The sequence below is a fragment of the Poecilia formosa genome, unplaced genomic scaffold (genome assembly GCF_000485575.1).
Source record: "Poecilia formosa unplaced genomic scaffold, Poecilia_formosa-5.1.2 Scaffold353, whole genome shotgun sequence".
Classification (NCBI taxonomy): Eukaryota; Metazoa; Chordata; class Actinopteri; order Cyprinodontiformes; family Poeciliidae; genus Poecilia; species Poecilia formosa.
In genome coordinates this window covers 442,865-466,399 of record NW_006800292.1, presented here as the reverse complement: position 1 = coordinate 466,399, position 23,535 = coordinate 442,865, and the positions used below count along the sequence as shown (strand labels likewise).

Below are 23,535 nucleotides of genomic sequence, written 5' to 3'. Positions count from 1 at the left end.
GTCTTCAGGATGCTTCCCTTTGGAGGTTTTCCATTCACATTTCACTTTGAAGAGACCCAGGGGCAGACTTAGAACTTGCTCGAGGGATTATATGTCCCTTCTGACTTGGTATCTGCCTCAAGGACTCGGAGGGTTGCAGGGAAAAGGGATGTCTGGTTTTCCCTCCTGGATTTATAACCATGGCAACCTGAGCTCTGTTAAGCTGTTGGCTGCATATGAAGACAATGGATGGATACTGAGTTTCATTAGCCTTATTGTCATGTAAACGGACCTAATGGGTAACAAGAAACTTGATATGGTGCACAAAAATAGCCTGCCGATTAGCTTATTCATCCTCATTCAGCTAAAATATTATCTTTGTATCATATTTGTTTTAGTAATCAAATGGAAATGATATCTAAAAATGCAGTTCTGGAGCAGTGAAGCATGACTAATACTCAGACCCTAGTGATTCCAGAAACTGTGAAGGCTTAGACACGCAGTTCATTGCAGCAGAAGGGTTTTGTGTTGGGCCATTTTTTTTATTCATTGCATGTTTAATATTAATAGAAACATCCTATTGACTATTAATTACTCAGCATATTGCCCTTAGTGTAGCCTGTGCTTTAATTTTTTTTAAGTTTCAGGTGAAGACAGCCCATCCCAGCCCAGCCAGAATCGATTATTGATGCACTCACAACCTTCACCGTGTTTACTTCTATTGACCTCTTTCAGAGGAATGAATGATGGAGCAGTGTAAAGACCAGAGAGGATAAAATATTTATCTCATTGACATTATTTGAGGTCTGACTCATGCACAGAGAGTGACTATTGTGATATTAATTCCCCCTCTGTTTATTTGCAGTCTGCTAACCGGAGCAGAGACGATGATGACAGCTCTTATGATTTACAGAGCTGATGGATTTGTCGCTGTGTTGCTGAGATAAATGGGATTGTGGTTAGTCAGCCAATAAGCAGCAATTTATTTGCCACCCCACTATCATCTCAGGCCGCCATGATGAGCACAATGACAAAAACAGGATTGATTGTTCAGTGACGGTTTTGTGTCCTTTATCATCAGGGAGCTGATTATTGGTTATTGAATGTGGTCGTTTTTGTGTCCTTGATGCAACTTTTAGAACCTCGCGTTAATTTAGTTCAATTTTTTATTGTTGCCAATGTTTTTAGTGCTTAATATGTCCTTGGATGAAATAGTTAAATTACCATTCATCCAAAGTTATCATCTTAAAGCCATACAAAAATACTCTATTTTATCTCTGGGTTTCTGTGTCACTGCATCATTTGTTGCCTCTCCACTGTATTACTTGGAGCATTTTGCTGTTACACACCACAGTATATATCAGAGCTGGACAAAATTTTGTCTTGCAGTCATCTTTGCAACAAACTGCTTGGATGAAATATTTGGTTGGATACTATATTTACACTGACATGCTTGCACACCCTGCAGACACATTTCATATTTGATCTAGATTTAATGGCAGAAATGCTAAAGCTCACAAAAAGGAGGTTGGATATTTTGGTGATAGAAGCACAATTTTCAACAATATTGCCGTGCCATGTTATAATAGTGTGCAGCTCTTCTGTGGATGGATGCTAAGCTATTTTGGCCTTTATTTTGTGCATATTTTTGCAGTTGTTTTTGGTTAAATTCTTATGAATTATCTCCTACATCGTTGTCAATCTGTTTACATCTGCCTTGTGTTTCAGTGGTGGGTTCTGGTGTAACGAAACTTAATGTTTCACAAAATGCACCTCCATTCCTGTTGACACATGTTAAGCAGATACTAGATTCCCGACATGACAAAAATAATCTAATTGTTAAGGTAAGTTTTTTTGTTGTACTTGTTCCCTCAGCCAAATTTTATTAAAGATATATTGAAAGATGACATTGGTTTCTGTCTAAACTTTGGTTGAAAGCTGGGTCGAAGTCAATAAAAGACGTCTGTTGGCATGATATGTACAAGTCCACAAGTGGTTAAGGTTGATCAGATAAGCCATCCAAACCTGACTTTCAAGGACTTGGTGCAGATTAAATGTGAAAATTACATAAAAAGTAATGGACTAAATATGATAAGAACTGTCAAACCTTCTTCAACATTAGAAAAATGTCCGCAACTGCCTAATGGTTGTTGGGTGGGTGGTTGTACTGACAACTGTCATTGGATTGAGTTAATTCTGTAAAATGAATATTTATAATTTTTCATAATCTGGTATCAGGAGTTTTTTGTTTGGGGAAAAAAACTAAACAAATCCTAGGTTGGGGATTGATTTCAGTGCATTTAGATCTTGCAGTGCATGGAGTTAGTGATGCAGAAGTCCAGTAATCCCAATCTGAGCTCTAGATGGGATTATATTTTTAGATTTTCATGGAAAAAGTTTTCTTTTAAAAATATGTTGAATATGGATTATAGATCAAAGCCACCAGATTAGAAAATTATACATTGTTATATAACCTCAGTCTTAAAATGGACTTTTACCATCTTAGTAGCCTGTTATCAGATAATGGATTAGGATTTTGAGCCTGAAGGCATCAAAGTTGAGGACAGTTATTGTTTTGGATAGAGGTTGAAGCTGTCTATCAGACTTTGTCTATGTTGAAAATGCTCAACACATTTACTCCACACACTCAAGGCTGTACATGCAGTTTGATTAAACATCCAGTTGGCTGGTCACAGATGTGGTTCATGAAAATAAACAGCATGTTGCTTGACTTTCTTCTTCACATAGTCTTCTGTTGATGTGGTGCATTTCAACTGCTTTAATGGTTCTTACAAGTCGCTTCAACGTGTGCATTTTTATTATGGTTTGTTTATCCTCACGTTATACTATGTTTTTTTCCAGCTACTCCCGTTAGCCTGAGGGTAGTTTCCACTTTTTGTCCTTGTGCCACAAGCCAAATCGCAACCACGGCTGACTGATCTTTAGAAGCACTTAGAGTACTGATGTGGTTTGTTGGTGCATGTTGGGAATTACAAGTGCCCATATTGAGCCAGGGTTTGAGACATTCTAATACCACATGCTTGCTCTTGCTCAAAAACATTTTTTTTACTATTAGTTACAGGAACTGGCTTCTTTTATTTTTGATGTTGTGACTGTAAGTTTTATTTTCACGTTTACCAATCCCAGGCCATTACTCTCCCTCTGCCAGACATTTAGGAGGGTCCCCATCATGCTACGAGCTTCACTTCAACAGCTTATCTTTGCGCCCCTAGCTTTAGTGAATCAGGACTCTGAATTATTTCACAATGCGCTAGGGATCAGTTAAATCAAATTTAAAAAATACAATATATATCCCAAAGAAAAATTATTGTTGTTGTAACTCATATGATCTAAGTATCTTCTAAGCATCGTTGAAGATGTTGAAGCTGTAGTCAGGAAGGATCTCCGGTAGTAGTCAGTCTAATGAATCTGAAGAAGCCTCTAACCGAAGACATGGCATGCTAACAGCTCAGTTGCTGGACAGCAGAGATGACAGTTCACAGTAACATATTACGAATGACACCATCAGTTGTTGGGAAGCACTGCTAATCCACCTCATTTGTTTTGTCAGCTTATCTTTAAATCTCTGTTTGGCCGTACGGTTAGAAAGCCGGGTAGAGAGAGTCATGGAAATGATCCTTGTCGTTATGATCTACGGAAGAGATGGTTTATACTTCCTCTCTCTCTGCTCTTTGGTAATGCTCTGCATCTATTAGGCCTCCTGTCGTGTAGCTCAGGTATTATTTGAGCTTTTGAGATATTAATCAGTTGCTCCCAGCTGTAAAAACAATACCTTGTTGCCACGGTTGCACATCTTAATGACTGTCTGAAAGTAGAAAAGGAAGAGCGAAAATCCTACCGGCTGAATGGCATCCAAAACCAGAGGGAATCTGTCCAAACATGCAACGTATCAACCAAAAGAATGATGAACAAAAGTCTATAAAAAAAAACACAAATCAGAATTATTGTAACAGCTACTCCTAACATGCTGCCACCATGATACTCTGGATCTGTGCTCCCCAAACAAAGTGAAGTTATTTATTCATCACACTCACCATTATCACAGTTTGTTTGTTTTGGGGTAATGCTATGTAAGGTTCTTCATAAATTCTGCATTTGTAAAAGCACAAATTTGCTAAACATTTCTAAAAACTAAACTTTCAGCTTTTACTACTTTCTTTTTTTCTCTGAGATAATTGAATAATCCCTTTTTCCCCCAGATTTGATCATTAAGTTGGACACATCTTAGACTAATTTTTTGCATGACTTGCAAGCTGACCTTTATCCCAACTGCTTCACATTTGCCTGCGCTTTCCTGCTAAAACATATAAATCATTGTTTTTATTATTATTATTATGATTATTATTATTTTCAACAAAATTTCCATGCAGATAAAATCAAAGAAAAATGTGGCAGCCAGACAAAGCTAAAAGCACAGAACTAGGACTCTAGGTTCCAAATATTAAACATTGATGTAATGAAATAAACTCTACCTGGAGAGCAGATGTAACTTTCACTTTGTGGCTCAAGCCTGCTCTGGGCTGCTGTTACGGCCCCTGGCCTCTTGAGGCTGTGCAGGCTCCCTTTTGTTATGCAGGTTCAGCTGTGAGAGCCCACCTTCCTGATTGGCTTCCTGCAGGCTGTAGGAAAGCAGCTACACCATTGGACCAGCAGAGGATTGTCAAGCCAATCAGACGTTGATGAGGCTGCACCCTATAAAAGGCTCCTGAATCCATTCCTCTAGTGGGGCTGCTATTTTGAAGAGGTTTTGTGAAGCTGCCTCCTCTTGTTTTGGTAGTTGCAACTGCTTTAGGCAGGTTTTAAGCTAGCTTGGTCTTTGCTTGTTCCTGTTTGTCCAGTTTAGTTACTTTGACTTTGCTCCAGTTAAGTATGAGTTAGAAGCCCGAGTTTGGGAGGCTGTGTGCTCCCCGCAGCCTCCCCTTTGTGTGTGTGTTTTTCTTTGCATTGTTTTCCTTTTGTGGTTTATTTTGAGTTTACTTTGAACTGACTTGTTTGGACTTTTGTAACTTTAATTTGCACCTGACATTCTTGAGTTTGTTAATCCCTTTTGTTTTGCATTAATTGGGTTAAATTGTATTGTTTTGTGAAACTTTATTTTGTAATAAATAATTTTTACTTTACACTGTCGCTCCGGACACATTTTATGTTACTGCCCCTGGACCCCTAGACCTTGGGGGCGTAACAACTGCTTAAAAGTTTATCAGTTTAAATTCAAAACACTGCAACTTCATTTAAGACAAATCACATAGTAAATATTTCTGTTTTCATCAGTAAACAGTTAATATCTGTCCATCCATCTTAATATCCAAATATCCACTTGTTTCTCTGGCTTTTCATGATCTTTCTATCTGTCGTTTACCTCATCCATCCATCTTTCCATGTGTTAATTTGTCCATCAAGCCTTACATGTCTTCATTAATCCATTCATCCGTCAAACCCAACCTCCATTTCCTCCTTCCTTGCCTCCTTCTTTACAGTCTGTTGTTGTTTAAGTTTATATATTTAAAGCCTAAGCCATGTAAAAATATGTACCACATCCGATTCCTGGTGAATGTCTTTACTTGCATTTTAAACGAGGGTCTCAAAGGGAATGGGAACTCTAGAAAGTTGTCTGGAAAAATATTGGACTTTGACATAAAAACAATGTACATTAATTAATTCTGTACAATGTACATTAATTCTGTCTGTAGCGTCATTTCTTGAATTTTGAATTTTATCAAAGTATTTTATGGTTCTATTGTGATAACAATAAAAATGATGCTAAAAACACTACTTATTACTACATGGCTGCATGGCACAGCATTCATAGCACCACAAACACAAATACTGCTTTTGAGAAATAATCCCATTTGAAATAGACGTCCTCAGGTTGACTCTTACTTAAGGAAGTGTGATTTATATCCCAAAATAATAATATTTTCAAACTTTATTGATGCTCTTGCTCTTGTGAAACAGTGGAGGAAATGATGAAAATAACACCTTTAATACTGTTTTTTTTTAAGCCGCATTATAATTTTGATTTATCGAGACAACAATAAATCAAAATTCTTACAATATTTCACGATGCAATCGTGTCTTCAAATAATTTTTATTCAGACCAGAACAGGTTGACGTTCCAGGTCCTTTGACCTGGTTGTACCAGTCAAGTCCACCAATCTGCTTAAAAAGAGAAGGTTTTATTCATCCTAAAGCTCCTGAATCATCGTCCTCATTGACAATCCCCCGTTCCCATTCATGAGTTGCAGACTACAGCTGAGTGGAGGACTGCACTCAGTTTGACAGCTATATTTCAGAACCACAATGGGTCAGATGTTGATGTAATCCCTCTTTCAGCAGCTGGTGAGGCCGATATCATGCTTCGAATTAGACTTCCAAAATATTCATGCATGCACACACACAGATGGGGGCAGGCACTTAAGCACAGCGAACAAGGACGTTTCTTTTTTTTTTCTTCTTCTTCCTTTTGTGTGAATGAGGAGCTGTGGATCAGTGGTTGAGTGTCTCCTCTGTGTGTCTGTGAGGTCGACAGCCCAGGGAAGATTAGGAGGAAGCACATCAAATGAATGAAAAGGATGAAAGCAGAAATGACGGAGAGGAGAAAGCTGATGGTGCAGGAACCCTGCAGCATTACACCCGCCTTAAGAGAATTATCTGTGCAGGGTCTTTGAAAGTGGACACGAACGCACACAAATGGACTCGTAATGCAGCTTGACTTAAATCCCATTAAAACTGTTCATTAATCTGAACGGCTTATTGCTGATTCATGTTTATTCATACTCTGTTTCTGTTTTCCTGCATCACTTTGCTCCTGCTTTGTGCATAACTAGTGGAAAGCTCCTCTGTATGGATTATCATCATGCATTTTCAGACAAAAGATATTGCTTTGTGCCCTCATATGTTTTAGAGAACCGTTGAAGCTGTTAATAATTAAAAGTGGGTGTGTTGGCGGACCGGCTGTGGGACCCGGCTGCAGAGAGTTTGTCATTAACTTGGGTGGTTGGCCTGAAAAGCGAGGGTGGGGTTGAGCTGTAAATGGAAGCAGTTTGATCCAGCCACGCGTCACCATAGCAGGGCCACAACACATACCCCTGCTCCCTCATGCTCACTGGTTTCCATATGAACAATTGGCACCATTCTCAACACAGAGATGACCACATTTCCTCTCTAAAGGCATGCACAAATGCACCAAAACTTTGGAAATTCTTATGGAGTCAAACTCCCCCTACCCCCTCTTCCGTTTAAGAGAAAAACTTCCATTCAGGTCTGAATGCAAACACAACTTTACAAAACAACTCAGAGCTCTCGAGGGTATCACATTTTGCCATGTTACAACCAAACTTCAGCGTATTTTATTGGGACTTTTAGGGAAGTAACACAGTTACTTCACACTAATGTATGAAGTAAAGAACATCCTATGGTTTCAACTTCATACATAAAGATTTGAAAAGTGCTCAGGCCCAATTAGACAATCAATCAATAATAATATATATCCCAATAGACCTATCAATAGATAATACATCTGATGAAATATTCAATATTCAATATATAGAATATTCCATGAACTCTGATCCAGAACAACAGAGCATTCTGGGACATGCAGACAGAGGAAAAGCTTTAGCTACTCAACCTCTCATGATGAGCTAAGCAAGGTGGGTCACATTAACCAGCTTCGTAACTCATTCGCTCTTTCGTTGCCTAGCAACAACCTGTTGAGTAACATGCGCAGCAGCAGTTTCGGGTTTCACCAACGTGCCTCTTAACTGCTTAAAAATAAACAAAACGGCATGGAGTGAAAACTGTGGATAAAACAGGAAAGGTCACATCACCAGTTTGGCAGCATTTCACATATTTAAAACAAAAAAAGTAAAAAAAAAATAAATTTTTGATATTGATCGCTGTTCAGAAACTCTCCATCCAATCTAACTGAGACACTCTTAAAGACTCCACAGCTGTTATTACAGCTTTTTGTTGATCTGTGATGCATAAAAAGACATTTTCTCATTTGATTTGAATTGAATGTCTTTGTCCTGTAATGGTTTAGTCTGAATCATGCATGTATTGTTTTGAAAATATGTTGCAGGGAAAAAAAATAAAAAATACTCCAAACTATCTCCTGAGTCTGAAATGTATATAAAGAACTGCTGATGTTAAAAGGATTAACAGTGCATTTATCATTTTAGCAGTGTGGATGATGCTAGTTTGTGTATATGGTTGTCAGCCTTGAGTAAACCATCTTTATTTCAAACCGGCACTTTTAACACTTTCGCCAGTTGGTTGATTCACAAATACACAAATGGTTCATGAAACAAAGATGGAGAAAGGCTTTCTACCTTCACAGCTTGAATGAATTTTGAAAGTTAAGCAAACTGGACCTTAGTCATCCTTTCTGACTGCATTTCAATTCGGTTTTATCACCCTATAGTAAAGAAATACATAGAAAATATGTCACTGTTGAAGTTCATCTGCTGGATAATGTATAAATTTTCTTTTTTCTAGAAAACAGTGTAAAGGGATAACAGGCAAACATTTTGGCATGTTTTGTTTAGCGGATGTTGCTGATGGATTTATGAAACCCATACCATGTTATTTCTCCTTATGCGCTCCATATTCTTGTTTTTTTTTTTTTTTTTCAACATGAGGTAAATGTTTTCTCAGACACGACCCTGATTGGTCTCATTTGATCATAATTTAGATGAGGACCCTCTTCGTCTGTGTTTACATGTGGCACACGTGCAGAAAAACTGCGTCTCGAGCCCTGCGGGCCACGGAGGATGTTGGCTAACCGGACCCATCTGCCGCGCTTGCCAAGCGTAAACGTCGCTAATCAGAACCTTGCAGACTTACGGTCAGAACAAATCTCCCTGTTTCAGTTTCAAAGTGGGCTGAACAAGTTTTAAACAAACAACCAGCCCAGTTTTGCGCTGCTCTCGCTCCCTGAGGGGAAGAGCTAGTGATCCGATCTCAACCCGGCCGAGCTGCGTTTCAAATGCTGAAGGCTCAGAGCGGCTCAGACAGTCAGAAACACACAAAAAAATGAAAACGAACACAGAGGGCGCGAGGGTAAAACGTAGCGAAAGCATGCTGAATTCAGTCATCAATCTTATGTGAAGTTACCAAATGAGTTTACATGCCTCACTACAAAATGTCAAGTACGGTTGTGACTCAAACGGTGAAGATAGAGTTAAAATTACACGCCGGGATCCAGATACTCGGCCAAAAGCGGAATACATCGGGCTTGTCGATGCCATTAGCAGCTGATAAGTGCACACACTCGTATACAAACATGAGCAGCGTTGCCGTTAGGCTACAATGCATGGGCTCAGTCAAGCGGGAGTGACCTCTTTTAATGCAGCAGCTCTGCTCGGTTCCCTCTCCTGCATCAAATTGTGGCTCCCATTGTGTGATGTGTATAAAAGAAGGGTTAATCCGCCTCCCGGTCTGGTATATGTGTGTGTACAATGTGAGTGATCTTTGTCGACCTTGTTTATGCCAAGTTTCTTTCAGACTTAACTTCTCTTGATGGTGTGAGAATTATTTATGTGTTTCCGTCTGGGAGTCGGCATTAAACTCAACATTACACCCGTAGGTGTAATAAGCAGTTGAACCAAAGACATTAAAATGCCATGGTCTAATAAGTTGGCTGTGCTTTTCCGGGCTGTCTTATCATATTAAATCCAATTCTATTATGTAATTTGTTAAATCTGACTTTTCATTTAAAAACATGGCCATTTAAAGCCCTTTCACCTCCTTATCCACTAATCAAATGCCTTTTTCTTTTACAGATGCAAGTTCTGAAAGAGTTATTGTTACTGGATCTGATTTATTTTGGACATTTTTATCTAAGATCATTTGAGGGAAAATCCAGTTTTCTGCCATGTTTTTAGCTGATATTTTTCTTCGCACTTTGGGTGTTGGGTGCGACGCACAAAGCTGTCAACAGAGGTGTCAAACAAGTGACAAGTTTTCTGAGCAAGCAACAAAAACAGATGGTTTAGGGAATAGAGACCCGACTGAAGAGAGAAATGAGACAGAGTGCAGAATGTTTATCCACTTTTCACAGGGATACATATCACTTGAGTCTTCTTACAATTTATTCTAGTTGTTTTTTTGTTGTTTTTTTTTTCATGGTGGAATGGAAACATTTGACTTGAATAATTGAATTGATTAAATGTTAGTAAGTAGAACCTCGACCACACCCTTTTTGTACCAGTTCAACAATTCCTGTATAATTCGGGCTGAATATTTGACCACCTTTCTTGTCGTAATTGATTGATCTTCATTAGTCCTGCTTGCTTCTTTCCATAGACCCGACTTTTAAGAATTGCCCACATGTTTTCTACTGGATTCACATCTGTACCTTTCTGCTTTATCCATTCAAAAACTAGTTTTGTTTGAGAGCCAGTGGTGTCTAAATTTAAACCATCCAGCTGTTGGTTAGATGCAAAGTTGAAGGTACTGAACGTAGACATCTTTTTTTCATTACTTCACCCATTCTGTTATGAGATCAATACTAGTGTCAAAAGATCCTTTAGTTTCAGATTCCCTCTTAAAGTTTTACTTCAATTTTTTATTGTAGTTTCTCAATTCTGTCGTAAAATAGGTTTTGCTTTGATTTGCTCGCAAATGCAATTTTTTTTTGCACTTCACACAAATTGAATATCATATCATGTAAATATGTCAAAGTATTTTGCAGGCACCTTTAAACTTTATCTAAATTATGTCCTTGATTTTAACAAAATGATTCAACGAATAAAATGCCGAAAGATCAGAAGTAACGGTATTGGTATCGGTGATGCTGTCCCTGTATTTACTTAGTATTGATTTGATGCTGTAATAAGCAGCTAGTTCATTAGTTCATACACTTCATGATTGGAGGTAAAAATTCTCCCTGCGAGGTTGTTGTGTCAGTAATTACCTAAACTTGGTTGTTTTGCTGTCGTGTTTGAAGTCACTGTTGCATCAGAGTTGAATTCATGTCACATTTTGACAGTAGCAGGGCAGCTTTGATCACATGAGCTGCGATGCCAGAGAGGTTTTATTCTTCATCATTTATTGCATGAAGAACCCTTTATTAACCAGGCCGGATTTGCTGAGCATGTCTGACTGCCTCGTTCACTCAGCAACAAACATTTCTAACCATCAGTTATGGGCCACCGAGCAGCTATTTTTGGAGGCACTTTATGTTAATTTGCCAAAGATACCTTTGCAGCAGAGCTTGAGCTTTGAGTGAGTCATTCTCTTCTCTCTCATAAACTTTTCCCAATGTGTGACTCCTGCACTTATCATTTGCAAAAAAGAAAAACATTTTTTTCCTCTCTCTTTTTTTTTTTTTTGACAGCAAACATCCCTTAAAAAACCCATCAGCTGTCAAACCAGCTGCGTAACGATGCTGAAGTCAGCTGAGCCTTGTTGTAGTCATCTACCACCTCTACGGCATCGACTGGCTTGTCAGTTTGACCTCTGACAGTTTGTCACATCCAGCATCGACTTTCAGAGGCTCAAACACCAAATAAACCACAACAGTGTGTGTAAACCTGAAGGGTCATTGCGCTAACTGTATTAAAAATACACCTGAACGGGGAATAATTGGCACTTTGACATGGAGGTTTCTTCTAGAGGTCATGTTTAATTAAAGGCATGTTTACACCTAACTGCCTCTGTCATTCATCATTAATTGGAACTGACTGTTGTTGTTTATTGGTCTGCACAACGCGCCGGCAGGCTCGGTAACAGACACTGTTACTCAACCCAGGCACTCGGGTGTCTTTGCTCTAAGTTACAGTGCATCCAGAAAGTATTCACAGTATTCACCTTTTCCATAATTTGTTATGTTACAGCCTTATTCCACATTGCATTCACTTATTCTCTTTCCTCGACATTCTCTGCACATTTCTGACAGTGTGGAAAAAAGTTTTTGAGATGTTTGTAAATTTCTGAAAAGTAGTAAACCAAGAAATCACATGTATTAGTTTTGTGTTTACTAGTTTTGCAATGTGTTGAGTTTGTGCGATAATGACATGAGAACGCGGTTGTTTTTATGCAGCATTGTGCTACACATCTTTTGCAGCCCCCTTTCCTTTTTGGTTGGAAGATGTTTCATTAACTAAGTGAACATTACTAAATAACAGGCTCTGAAAACTGTTTTGGATTTCTAGCCTGAAGCAAATGTGATGTAAAAATGCAAATGACCTTTTCCTCACTGTTGAAACGGGGTTAATTGCACTGTGTTGAAAGTTTGGATTAGCTCAGGGCAGGCTCCATTAGGATCAGTCAGCACTTTAAAAATATTTAGCTTTTTCTCTTAGATTGAGAATGCATATGAGGGGTGAAATGTATTCAGAAATTCGCATTTTTTCATGTGATTCATTAACAGTAATTTGCTTGCTCCTTGTTTTCTTTTATTTACTGCGATTGACGTCTGCCGCAGTGTTTGGTTGCTCATGTGGAAACTGCAGCAGCAGTCAGTGAGAATGTCGAGTCTGTGGAAAAAAAAAAAAAAAACCTGATTGAGGCGCTGATTCCAGGGAGAGGTGTTTGTTGGAGACCTGGCATCACTGTGAAAGCAACTGTCAGGATTAAACCACAAACTGCAATGTTTCTGCTGCTGCCGCTTGAGCAGAATGTAAAGGTGAAGTCGGGGTCTCACTGAGACTTGTTTCCTTCGCCTGTGTTTTTGGTATTTGTTGGGAAGAGCTCCCACAGGATGCAGTAGCAGTGGTTGGATGCTCTTAGACTCACACTCATGCCTTCACCACAGTTAAATTAGTTGTAGGCCAAGCTTGTGTCCTCAGAGACGAGGCAGTGCGTGCGCTCGTGAAGCGTGTCCTCCACCTCTCTTCCATTGCTTGGTTATAAAGACACAAGAGGGAGGAATAACTAGGTGACTCATAGCAACTCACAGCTGACTTATGTAACAGATTTTATTTGGATTTCACATAAATCAGCCAAAGCTTTTGTACATGGAGGACACGGATGACACGGTTTAATCCAAAGCTGTTGATCTTTCTTCACCCGTAGGGTGTTTTCACACCTCATAGTCCAGTAGATTTGCTTCGATTGGGAACCAAAATTACAACATTTGCTCAGCTGGTGCTGTTTGCTTTCACACTGCATTGTGTCAAAGAATCTGAGCCCCTTGAAAAACCTGTTCACCCCTTGCTTGTGGTGGCGCTGCACCAAGAACCACTAAAAGAAACGACACAAAAACCTCAGAAGAAGACACCAAGCGCAACTTCCTTTTTCACAAAAAAGTAAACAAAATGGACAAGTGTCAGATTTTAGTAGTTGTAGGATTTATTTTTAGTCTTTGGTAAAACACCACAAGCTATTTATCCCTCTACTGCTAGACACGAGGGTTAGTTTTGGTTGTATTTTACCCAGAATGTCCTGCATTGTTGTCCCCTTCCTCTGCGGTTCACTTGCGTCCACATACGCATTTGGGACGTGGTAGAGTTCACTAGTTCAACCAAACTAAAGCCTAGGTTTCAGGCTGACCAGAGTTCAACGTTGCATTCACCGCTCCTCAAGTGAACCAGACTTTCCAGACAAACAAACTGGAGTTCAATTAAAGCGTAATAAACCGGACTGGTAGTAGGTGCCTTGGTTTTGGATGAGGATTTGATTTGGGTACGTTAAGAAAAAGATACAAACCTGAATGCCAAACACTATAATTCTTTGTACTTCTTAAAACATAAAATGCCTCTTACAGAATGAGTAACAACCTACCCTTACTGAGGGGGCCATAAGTTAACACGGATTTTAACTACACCCTTTGTAGTTAAAACCAAAGGGTGCATTTCAGATTTTACTACTGGTATGTCAAAAATTGACAGGTTGTTATAAAAAGACAAAGAAATATTAATAATGAGCCATGGTGATAATTAATCTCAGGGTTTCTACTCAGTCTGGAAAAGTGGATGTTATTGTTTTCTTGTGTGGGTAAATATGGACAAAAATACAGAATGGAGAAATCTTATTTTCCAGACTTTTTTGATTCCTTCAGTTTTGTAATTCTGGTAATGTTTAACTTCTATTAATTTGGCATACTTTATCTTTGATTTGCCAAAATACACCATGATTTTACATTTTATCCACAAGGACTTACTGAATAAATGGGGGGTATGAATTTGGGCCATGGAGGGGCTGTTTTAAGTTGCTTTTGCTTTTTGAAGTGGGTCTAAAATTCAAAACAGTACCAGTACCAGAATCCACAATTACGTCCAATTAAGTCTTGAATTTTTTTGTGAAAAAAAAAAAAAAAAAAATTAGGAACATTTTAATTTGGACTTAACTCGCTGCAAGTGAAAAAGCAATTCAGAATCAAATAAATAAAACTGATTTAAAAATATAAAATGAAAAGGCTGGAAAATGCTAAGCTCAGTCTCACTAGGTGGTGCCTGTTGGTAACTAAATGGCATTTATTTACTGGTGTTGACCTTGCAAACCATTGATGAGAAGCTCAAATTAAAAGCTGATAACTTCTGACATCAGAGAGAGAATAAATACACAAATTACTTGCCATACCCATCTTACTGCATGATCAGGCTTTCCTCCACTTCTTCACTGTTGCTCAATCACCAGAAAACCTGAATCCCCTGTACAGAAGTGGACATTCCACCTGTGTGCTATTATTACCAGTCTTTGATGCATCACTTTGGTGTGGAGTGCTTTAAATTTAAGCTTAAATGAGTGTTGCGTTGAACCTGTGAGTGATGCTTTTCCTGCCACGGTTTGGTATAAGTACATGTACATCCACATTCCTCCTCCCCATCGCTTTACACTCCCTTTATCTTCGAGAAGACCCTACAAACAAAACAAAAAGGAAATGCTGTACACAGAGGGTTCTGGTTATGACATTGCCTGTTTTCTTGTGCTTTATTTTGCATATTCGAACTTGGAATATTTGTCATTTTAGGTTGTTTTTGTGGGTATAGTGTGTGCAACCAAGCCAGGTGTAGGCATAAGTACTAAAAAGGTGTTACTTTGTTTTTAAGCATTCTGAAGAAAGGTTGCTCCAGTTCAAGAAGTCCTCTTGGCAGCTCAGAGACATGTAAGGCACCTTGGTGGATGGATAGAATACAAATGAAGCGAATATTCACCTAAGATGTTGAAGGAAGGAGTAGAGGGAGTTTTTTCTTTCTTTCTCCATCCCACCAAGTCGCCCATCTGTCCATGATGATACCATATGTCCTGAGTCCACAAGATGTTTTCTTTTTAATGGACACACTGTCTTTAAGAGTTTGTTTAATGAACTCTTTTTTTTTTTTTTATATTATCCGGTTCCATTATCTCCGATTCAACAATCAGCAGCAGCATTAAAATCTCATGGCTAAAATTGTATATATTTCTGTCATAACCCTGAACCAGCGAGGCATACCGTGTCCCGTGGTTTCTGCAGATGGGTTGTTGGCAACGGATCCTGTGGGCAGTGAGGATTGAGGGATAGGACTTCTGAGGGTTTCTGCAGGATGTGCAGAATGCCATTAATGTCTGATCGGATTGATATAGAAAAGCGTTTCAGAGTCTGAATTTTTGCCATGTTTCTTGAGTAGAACATATCTGAATGGTTTCCTAGCCATTCACTTCATGGTAACCCTAGAAGGTTGAGTAGAAGGCAGTACATTAAGAAGGGAAGTTACTTTCTTTTCGGACGGGATGTTGAGACAGATCTGGATTTTCATGGTGCTCAGTTGAATTCTCCTGCTGGAGGAACCAGGCAGGTGTTTTAGATACTCATCGTTAGATGAATGTCACATGTTAGAACATTACAGTGTTTAGACCAGAGGGTGGATACTTGTACTTATAACAACCCTGAACAGGAGTATCTAGCTTATTTACTTTGGATCAACATTATTAGATTCTTTTTCTTCTTTTGCTCTTCCCTTTGGTTTCTTATTTTGTTTTCCTTTTAATTCATGTGAAGCATTTTGAATTGCCTTGTTGCTGAAAATGTGCTACATAAATAAAATTACCTTACCTTACAGTCAGAAGTTGAAATTGTTATTCCAGTTGGAAAAATTTGGCGTTATGAACCTGAAGTTTTATCACAATATTTAGCTGTACTATTCCAATAATAAAAGTGACAGTAAGAATTATTTATGACTGCTTTTTTACTTAACCGTAACCCTGTGACTGCATGGCACAACAATCATAAATGTTCTTTTTTGTCAAATAAAAAAGTGACAACATTTCAAATGCATTAACACCCTGATTGAACAAGCAATGGAGAAAATTGTAAAAAATAAGAATTCAGACAGTTTTGATGACTTTTTTGCCATCATTAATTGGAGTTTATAGAGACAATAATAAATCAAAATTATCATTAAAAACTTATTGCAATAAGTAATATACATAAATGCTCAGTTAGAAAGTTCACCAAGCATTCCAGTATAGATACGTCACTCAAATATTTGAGTCTTGACTTGGACTTGAGATCAAAGAGTTGAGATCAAATGACTGGTGAACGTCTCTGGTACATACTAATAAAATCTGTCTTATTTTGCGGGTCTAGACACATTTTATTTTGTAGCACCGGGAGCAAAAGTGGCTCTTGGAATTTAAATATTGAGGTAGATGTTTGAAAACCGGACACAGATGGGAGATCCAGCTGTACAAATATCCCAAACGAACATGAAAACTGACTGAACCACTTTTTGACCTCTGTCCTGTGGAAACATGGACTCTACTTAAAAGCTGTACTCGTAAACCAACCAACTGAAGTTTTTTTGGTGCAGTAATTAGTTTTGCCTCACATGGAATTTGCTTCTCAGTACCAGAAATGCGAGTCTGTTGGCTGGACCTCAGTGTTCTGCTCTTTTCACTGTTTGTCACTGCAGGACTGGTTACGTTGGCAGTGAGGGATGTGTTTCTTGATCGTAATTTGTTTCGAAACCTGCCACTCATCCAAGACCTTGCTAAACCTTGCCAGTGTCACCTCCTCATCCTTGTTGCCAAGACGCTCCTGTGTTGCTTTTCCCGTGACAATGGAGTCACATTACTGATGTGAGCGGACAATAGGGCAGCATCTGCTTCCCTTTCCCACACCCCTCAGATATCTTGGCTTCCTGCTGTCAGTCTTTCTTAGCGCCGTCGCGTTGTGATGTTGCTGCTGGTCGGTCATGCTACTTGCGGCAGGGTCAGCGGGGTTCCTTCGCACAACACTGTGGTGATCTGTGGCGTCTTACTGGCTGCCTGAAGAGAATTGTGTTCCTGATTTGTTCTGTTCCAGGTTGATTTTTTTTTTTTTTTTCATGGATTCCCAGAACAAAATGTCAAAAATAAGGTTTTTATTCTGCCTTCATTCCTTATGTGGTTGTTGTGTATTACTAAAAGAACTGAACATATTTTAAATATTGTCTTCTCTCTTCTCTTTAGGTGCGGTGTGTGGTGTAAATAGGACAGAACTCAGAAGATAAAGTTGGCAGTTTCACCGCTGACTACTCACTGGAACGGTGAGTTCAAACCTGTCATATTTCAAACATTTACTCCAAGACATCATGACATGAAATGTCTGGATGGATAGATTCCTGGCTGCATGTACCAACCACAACGCTGACTCCAGTTCAGTTCATACGGACAGAATGGAAGGCAAATTTGTCCCTTAAAGCATTTAACCTTGTCTTTTTTTATCTGTTAAGGGACTTCATTTCCAAGAAGCTGTAATTTATATACGCTGCTTTGCAAAAGTATTCATACACTTTGAACATTTTCTTATTTTTGCACATTGCAACAAAACATCTGTGTATTTCTAGCGGGCTGTTTTTGGCCTTCAGGCCTTGAGTTTGACACTTGTGTTGTGGAGCCTCCTTTGGTGGTTAGCCTGTATCAACTTATACATCAATATAGAGATGTTTTTGTCTGTCATTCATAGCAAAATAACACAAATTCAGTCAGGTTGGGTGGAGAGTGTCTGTCAACACTCAAGTCATTCAAATCACAGATTCTCAATTGGTTTTAGGACTGGACTTTGACTTGGCCATTTCAGCACATAAATATGTTTTTTATCCTGCAGGAAATGGGAAGTTATAGGTTTGTGTCATCCTCTTTCCATTTTAGGATGATGGACTGATTGGAGCTTTTTCAAACATTCAAAGCTTAGATGTTTCTCTTGAACCTAACCCTGATTTGAAACCAAGTGTCTAGGCTTGTCACAATAACAAAATCTGGTGGTTGATGAATTATCACTGTAACTGTTGAGATAAATGACAGTAATGTGTCGTTTTGAGATCATTTTCAAGTAACATATTGATTATGGACTAAAAATGCAAGTTCATTCATCCAATAAATTGGTCAAAGACCAATAAACTTAAATCTTGTAAAAGAAAACAAAAAACGGTTAGCATTGGAACTGGAAGACATTTTTAATATCCAAAATAAAACAACCAAAAACAATAAATAAAACGGAAATAAAAACATTTTATTTGAAACGGCAAACAAAATGGATTATGTTGTACCTGTAAACAGAATTACCCTTAAAAAGAATATTAAAACGGAAATTGTCAGGCCTGTTTTAAGTTATTTTGCAGTCAATTGCTTAATGCTATTTCGTAAAGATGCACTACACTGTATCTACACTACATAAAATCTTAATTAAATATATCAATCAATCAATCAATCAATCAATCAATCAATCAATCAATCCTCTTTATTTAGACATAATTATGATCCATAAACAGACAAAACAAGAACAATAAAAAGAAGAAAAATAAATAATGAAATAATCAACCACTGACATAAACTAATCCGCCAGTGATTCCACAAACTGGAGAAGAACCTCACTGAGCTTTGAACAGGATTGGTCAGAGTCTATACTTTAAAGTTTGTGGTTTTATTGTGAAAAAAAATTGTGAAAAAGTCCAAAGGGGGTGAATGAACACTTTTAAAACCAACATCTCATCTCCTCTCTGTGTTTAGTCTTGCAGTGGACTTAATGGATGCATTTTTCGCTCCATTTTTTCCATGCATTGTGTTTCTGAGTGGAACAACTCGTCTCACAGCGTCTCCCACCGGTGTGGCTATTTTTAGGGGCGGCTCAACTATCAAGGGATGCTGCCGTTTCCCTCCATCCCCGTTTGTCTATTTTCCCCCCAACTCTTCCATGTGCCAATGTGTCAAAACATTTGCTAGTTTGTGTCGGAGTGTTTAAAGTGGAGGAGGGATGGAAATAAATGTGTGCACAGCATAAAAAACTGACCACATGTCACTTTGCGGTGCGGTTGCCAAATCAAACTCAAACTGCTTGGGTCATGGAAAAAGCAAAAACAACACACAAAAAAAAAATGTTGTTGAGAAGTTTTAAAAGTCTGAGGGAGTAAATCTGAGGATGCTGTTTGCTGCTATTCTCCAACAATCCAGAAGAAAAACAAACACTAGCAGGGTAAGAAAACCTCTGAATTTTGGATAGATTTATATCTTCTGCTTGGTTTTAATCACAATAACTTGGCTTCTGGTTCCCCCTCCTGCTGTTTAGAACTCATCTCAGCCTGGGTCCAGAATTTTATTGTCGGATCTTTGAATCACTTTACATGCTCGTCTTGGGACTTTGTGCTCCATCATGGATTAAAATAAGCAGATCATCACCAAACTGTGCATGGGTTTTGGATTAATCTGCTTTTTGACTGCTTTGATCCCAGTCCTTTATCCGTGGCGGTGTTTGTTGGGCAGAACTGTGACTAAGCCTCCTTCCTTGAACTAGAAACCACCCCACACATGGGTTGTATCAGGATGCTTCACTGTCAACACAACTAAGACCTGATGGTAGCTTTTCTTTGTTGGACAAATGATTTTCCAGATGTCACAAACAATCTGAAGGCGGATTCATCTGAGAAAAAAAAAAAAAAATTGCACCAAACTGTCCATCCTTGTTCTTTCTGCTGAGTTGCAGTCTGTTCTTAATGTTTATCTTGGACAGATGTTGCTTCATTTTCATTGTTGCCCATATTTTCAAAAGGCCGTTGTTTAAACATCTTCAGCTCACTTTTGAAGAAGATGCTTCTTGCTCATATTTAGGCAAGTCAAGTTTATTTGTTTAGCAAAAGACTGAAATGTCTTTTTGCCAAAATCCCCCAAAACATTACATTGCAGTGGAAAAATACATTAAAGTTATGGGAAGTTGGAAAACAACCTAAAATTAAAGATTTTCAGTTATTTCTTAAAGGAAATGACTTACTTTAAATGAAGTCAGTGTTTCAGCAGTTTTGCAGTTTTCCGGAAGTTTGTTCCTGAATAGAGGAGCATAAAAACTTCTCCATGTTTGTTTCTGGTTTTAGGGATGCAAAGTAAGCTAGAACCAGAAGACCTGGATGGTCTGGAGGGTCGAGCCATTCAGTGACATATAAACTAACAAAAGTATTTTAAAGTCTTTTCTCTGAGCGACCGGGTAGAACTGCGGTGATGTGTTCTGTCTTCCTGGTTTTTGTAGAGAAGTTGTCTTACAATTGAATGATTTTAGGTTTGGTTCCAGCTTTGTCCTGTCACATGTTGATGTGTCCCTGGGTAGTGCACTTAACCCATGCCAAAGTGTAAATGTGGCTCTAGTGCAGAATGCTTTGAGTGGTCCGTGTCACTGGGAAAGCGCTTTATAAGTTCAGTCCATTTATCATTTCATCTACCCCGTTTTATAGAAAACATTTTACTATGCTGATTACGTTCTTCTATTTTTAGCCACTGAAGATCTTTGCAAAAACAAATTATGCACATCAACTCTCGTTGCACAGTAGTGATGAATTTTCACCAGGAAAACTGAAGCGTCAAAAAGATTTAAAGCGTTTCTGTTAAAATATTTGTCCGTGCCCGTACAAAGCTACCAGATGAGGAGGGTTTGATGTCATAAAAGCTGCAGCCAAGTTGTATTTTGGAACATTACTGGTGCCTTGTTTGGGATTTGATTCATGCTAGAGACTACACAGTGAGCTCTTGGCCTCCAGGCTTATCATTGTGTTGACGCTTGAGGACAATAAAGCTAAATTTTTCTTTGGTTTAATAAAGTAGTCCCTGTTTGCATTGAGAGCCAGCAGTGACTCAGATGGAACAGCTGGTCTTATTGACACAAGGAGACATTTATTGTCCTCCTGGTGTGACTCCTAAACAGTCCTGCTGGGTAGTGTGGGCAGTGAACTGTCAGGTAGAGCAGGACCGCCTTGAGAAGACCCCGATGAGTGCGACTCGCACCCGGGGGCGCTGTTATTTCTCCCTGAGGAAAGGTGGAAAAAAAGACATTGTCATCTGCTCTGCCTGAAAAAAACCCAGCTTCGCTTAGACCACAACTATAACTCCTCTTTTAACACAAACTGGTAGCATGCATACACATTTGCTCGCTCTCCAGTGCTAATTAAAAGGAGGAAGAAAAAAAAAGAACACATTTGCGTGCATGCAGACACTCAAATCCCAGCTGCTGTTATTTTTAAACAATGCCAGCGCCCTGTTCTGTGTGGGTTTTTATGGCAGCAAAGTTCCTGCTGCTGCTGTTGAGGAGTACTCATGCCCTCCAGCCTGCACCTCTCCTCCATTATCCTAATGAATATTTAGTGCACTGTTGGCAGGATGGCCACAACTCATCCTGCTAAAATACAACGAGCCGCTGCGAGGTTAGAAAGATGAGCGTTTGACAGGCGCTAACGCCGCGGCGGTGTATTTTTATGGACAATTCAGTCAGCCGGGGGTGTGCAGAGTGACCGAATCACAGGATAGAAAAAGAAACGCTGGACATATTTCACAGTTTGCTGTCATAAATACACAGAGCACCAAAAATCAAATCAGGCAATGAAAAACTAAGAGTCCTAGAATAGCTTTTAGCAGGGCAGACTACCACTTAATGCACACTATTTAATATCTTCTACTCTCTTTTTCATAAAAGCATGACTTCCTTTAAGAACAGAATTAAGTGAACTTTGTCTTGACTTCCTATGGTTCTAGCAGTTTCTGCTGTTGACTCTCTAAGATTATTGTCATTCATCCTAACCGTTTCTATGGCGATACCTCTGAGATCTCCTCATTCTTTGGGCTGGGTATCTCTGCTTTGTGGCTTTCAATATACGCACCTCGATGCACTACCAGTGAGCGGAGAATTTAAAGGTACATTCAATTCTGTTACATACAATAAAATAGGTTAAGAGAATGGTTTACAGCTGAATAAAGCTTTTTATTTAATTAAAATAATCACTTTGTGAAACAACATGAGGCAATAACTCGGTGAGAAGAGAAGCTTTCTCACAATCACAGGTTGTGGTTTGATCCCAGCATCCTCCTATCATTCTGCCGTCCCCCTGGGCAATATACTAAATCCCAACTGACCTACCTTTCTGCACATTGATGTATGAAAACATGTTTGTGAGTTCAATGTTTTTTGATCTTTTCTAAAACCATTACACATTTTCTACAATGTCTGTCCAACCCTAACATCCTGTGTAATGTTTAGTTTGATATGCTTGATTAAGGTACAATTTTCATTTTTCCTTATTTGCATAATCTCCCATGGATCTGATTCTTTAGACAACTCATTGCAACATATTAGATGTCCGAAAAGAAACAAAAACTCTAAAAAAAATACCCAAGATTTATGAGGGATTGGTCCAATTTCTTGTTTTAGCCTGGGAAACATTTGTAACAAGAGTGAGTGATATCTAATGAAGCAGTGGCTTCTTTTAGGAGTATCCTTTGTCACTGTTAAATACCCTAACTGCTTCTTGAGTTCAGTGCCAGGAGATGTAGGCATTGGGCGTGGGTGCAAGGGTACCTCTGGGAAATGGGATTCGGGCCTAAGTGACTTGTCTCTCAGCATTTTTACAAAGGTCACGACTGTTGGGTGAAGTTCAGATTTGGAAGCTAGAGGGAACAATGTCTTCTTTGTTCTTTCTTTCAAGTCTCTTGAATTTGGTTGCAGATGTTTAAACCTTGAATGACTTCCTATTTGGCTGACTATCCCTTCTAGTATCCATGGTTCTACCCACTTTCTTTGGTGAGGACAAACCTTAAAGTTTTGCCTAACATGTAAACATTGAAAAAGCCTAAAGGTCTAAAACTTTTGCAAACCCAGAAAGTGTAGGTTTTAGAAATATTTTGGAGAAGAGAACTTATTTAGGAGAAATGCAAAAGAATTTGCACTGGCAATCTTCATCTGGACTTTTAGGGACTGTGATAACAACTACATGGCACCTTTAGGTGTCAACATTTTTTTTGCAGGTGTTTAAGTATGGGACTTGTGCAGCCATACGACCCTTACTAATATATATACGTGTTTTTCTTCTTGGTGCTGCAAGAACGCTGCATGAGAAGATTTAATCGCCTTGCCAAAAGTAACTAGGCTGGCCATATTTCATCACTGTCATGTCCTTGGAGATTTTCTGTACATCTGAGAAGTGCAGCAGTAAAAATGGGACCTGCTAGAAGACTGACCTTTGGTGCAGCAGCTGGGAACCATATTTCAGGATGGCGTGTTGTTGAGCAGACGTCATAGAAAGACCTTGACGCTGCATTTTTTTGGAAGGGTTTGCTTTGCTGCAGGGTGAGTCAGACTCATCACCTTGTTGGTGTACAGTA

At 38.9% G+C, this 23,535-nt stretch overlaps 2 long non-coding RNA genes across 3 annotated transcripts in view; one reads left to right on the top strand and one right to left on the bottom strand.

Annotated features, from left to right (window-relative positions):
* Positions 1-23,535, top strand: part of LOC103153516 (uncharacterized) — an 80,204-nt gene that overhangs the window by 24,112 nt on the left and 32,557 nt on the right. For both annotated transcript variants that reach the window (XR_477799.2, XR_001658976.1), the window contains exon 2: positions 17,374-17,450. This is a non-coding gene — a long non-coding RNA (uncharacterized LOC103153516). The remainder of the gene's footprint in view (positions 1-17,373; positions 17,451-23,535) is intronic.
* Positions 20,965-22,071, bottom strand: LOC107833263 (uncharacterized). The gene is made up of 2 exons (XR_001658977.1): positions 21,860-22,071; positions 20,965-21,186 (listed from the first exon to the last, which is right to left on the bottom strand). It is a non-coding gene; the product is annotated as an uncharacterized LOC107833263 (long non-coding RNA).